Source organism: Nicotiana tomentosiformis, chromosome 5, assembly GCF_000390325.3.
Source record: "Nicotiana tomentosiformis chromosome 5, ASM39032v3, whole genome shotgun sequence".
In the NCBI taxonomy this organism is placed as follows: domain Eukaryota; kingdom Viridiplantae; phylum Streptophyta; class Magnoliopsida; order Solanales; family Solanaceae; genus Nicotiana; species Nicotiana tomentosiformis.
In genome coordinates, this window is record NC_090816.1 from 4,431,575 (window position 1) to 4,434,623 (window position 3,049).

Below are 3,049 nucleotides of genomic sequence, written 5' to 3' on the forward strand. Positions count from 1 at the left end.
AATAAAAAAAAAGGAACAGAATAATAGGATGATCTCTTATATAGATAGGTATAGCTATACTCCACATTCTTCTACCTGATCTTGGTCCTCCTGCTCCTCGGTTGGCATGAGTGAGACTTTGAAATAATTGTTTTTAAGAATCTTTATCCTTTAAAAGTATCTACTATTTTTTTATATAGTAGATGTGAATAATATTATCTCATATACCTAGATTTAAACCTAAATTTAATCCTTAGCTTTCAAATAAACAATAAAACAGAAGAGAAACACAGAACGAGTGAACAATTAAGTCGAACACCTATGATTGGTCCAGTGTTAGGAGGAAAAAAGTACAACCAAAGAACAAAACATAGGGAAAAGGAAAGAAAAAGAGAGAAACCCTAAAATGTTATATATCAAGAGAAAAGGGCAATGGTGAGAACTATTTATTATGGATATTAATAAACCACAAAAGAAAAAAAAATATAAAGGAGAGATAGTTTTAGCCATAGGTAGGTAAGGAATTAAACTTATGATTTGCTGTGTGAAGTTTACTCTAATCGTTTTCTCTATCAATATAAATTAAAACACCAAGAGTATGATGAGGAGAACTAGAACAAGAGAAGTATAGGGAAAAGCTAAATCATGTTGAAGAAGAAAAGTTCTTCTTTTTCGAATGTTGAATCAAATTCAAGAAGAAAAATTTACACAACTAATAAAAACTCAAATTACTTTGTCCTTAACTATTTCTTTCTCCAAATTCTCCATTTTTTCTGGAATTATTTGAGAAAGGAAAACTTATATATTGAGTTGCTGTGTGAATTTTCTCACAAACTTTTGAGACTTTAATGAGAAGAAAATCGAAGTAAGAGAAGCTATACCTCATGTAAAGTCGAACCAAAATGCAAGGAGAAAATATAGACAAATTATAAATACCTCAAATTACGTTTGCTTATCTTGTATGCGCCCTTCACCATTTTTACCATACAACATAATGAAAAGGAATTAACAGAAGTTGTAAGTTCTCACACTTTTTTTCTTTTCTAGAATTATTGTTGTTATCATTACCTCTAATTAAAAAGGAGGACGGCCATGAGCCCAAGCAAATGCTTCATGGTTCAATTGTCCACCATTTGGTAGCAAATTTGGTGGCAAATTATACACTGACATATTTGAAGATGGATATCCCATACCACCACCACCACCTTGTTGCTGTGCCCCTCCACCACCACTACCTCCCATTCCCGGCGGTGATCCACCTCCACCACCACCTCCAAGCTGCCCCTGTGCCGCCTGTCCGCTGCCTTCTTCCTCCTCCTCCAACAGGTCCTGATGCTACTAATGGCCCTACTACACTTCCTCCCACAGCTTGTCCTTGTCCTCCGGCTAAGTATATAGTCAAACCTGTGTTAAACGGTTCAAACTTTTGGATGAAATTATCACATAATTCAATATAGTATCAAACAAGAGGTGTACCCATACAAAACGTAATTAAGTATTGTAATTAAATGTGTGCTCTCTCTAACAACTTAAATTTTTAGATGAGATTATACAATTGAATATGATATTAGAGTAGACAAGAGACTTGGAGACATAATTTCTAACAGATTAAGTTTTTAAATAAGAAGGTCACACAAGATAACAACCTATTGATTCGGGAGGAGCTGGTCCAGGGAGGAAAGCGCCGGTGAACGATAAGATCTCGAAACGGCCATGTAACGCCATGACAGCACTACCAGGAGCAGAAGGTTGTCTTAGGGTTACATTCGTTACAGTTCCAGTAGCATTCAAAACACAAACACCTCTTTCTCTTTTTCTAGCAAACTGCGCTATGCTTTCAGCTACATCTGCACCATTTGCAACTTCCATAACGTAACTTCTTAGCGCGTTAGGGCTATCCCTAGTCACAAAAATGGGCGGTTTCGGCTTGTTCTTGGAGCCAGCTGGTCGACCTCTGGGTCGAAGAGTGGCTCCTTCGGCTGCACCCAAATTCTCAAAAATATTTTAAAATTTTTGTATCTTCTCAACTAGACATCCGAATCACGTTAAATCGACTCCGTTTCTCACAAAATTTCACAGGCAAGTCTTAAATATTATAATTAACTTGTACCGTACTCCGAAACCAAAATACGGACCCGGTACTCACAATGCCAAACACCAATTAATTCTTAGAAGCAAATAATTTTTTTCACTTTTAATTTTTTTCAAAAATTCATAACTCGAGCTAGGGACCTCCGAATTCGATTCCGGACATACGCCTAGGTCCCATAATTCGATACGGATCCACCGGAACCGTCAAAACATGGATCCGAGCCCGTTTACCAAAAATATTGACCGAAATCAACTAAAATCAACTTTTAAGGCATAAATTCTTATTTTCATCAGTTTTCAACATAAAAGTTTTTTGGAAACATCACCTTTTGGGTCATCACATCTTATTGTTGAGTAATTTACACGAAAATTGTTATTTCATTTTACTTTAATAAATCTCATATTTATCTTGTTAAGATTTGATTGAATGTCTTATATGTATAAATACAATATTTTATCGGATATCATATATTTTTAAACTAAATTCAACTGATATTATATTTGTACAATCTATCCACTATTTTACCTTATTTAAATCTTAAATTGGCTTAATAACTCATTTGACACTTTACTATGTTCAAGTTGGAATTATGTTTAATTGTGTTTAAATTATTCATCATTTCATGGTAAGGACGAGAGTAAAAGCACGATGGGTGATGCCGTGCCATTTTTATATTATAGTTGTACTCTGACTCTGTTGTTGCTTAATTGCTCGATTGTTTGCTCGATGTCATCCATGTTATCATTGTTTTCATTGTTGAATTGAATTGAAAATTCTTATATTATTGCTTTATATTGATATTTTTTCCTTGTTAGCTTTATGTAACATATTGTACATGTTTATATGTCTGGTAGGTGTCTTGACCTGTCCTCGTCACTACTCTACCGAGGTTAGGTTTGATCCTTACTGAGTACCGTTGTGGTGTATTCATGCTGCGCTTCTGCACATCTTTTTGTGTAGATCCAGGTACCTCAGTGT

The 3,049-nt window shown here is 35.0% G+C and overlaps 1 pseudogene; it reads right to left on the reverse strand.

The window, feature by feature from the left end:
• Positions 1 to 895: 895 nt before the first annotated feature.
• Positions 896 to 2,808, reverse strand: LOC104104498 (AT-hook motif nuclear-localized protein 19-like; annotated as a pseudogene).
• Positions 2,809 to 3,049: the final 241 nt, after the last annotated feature.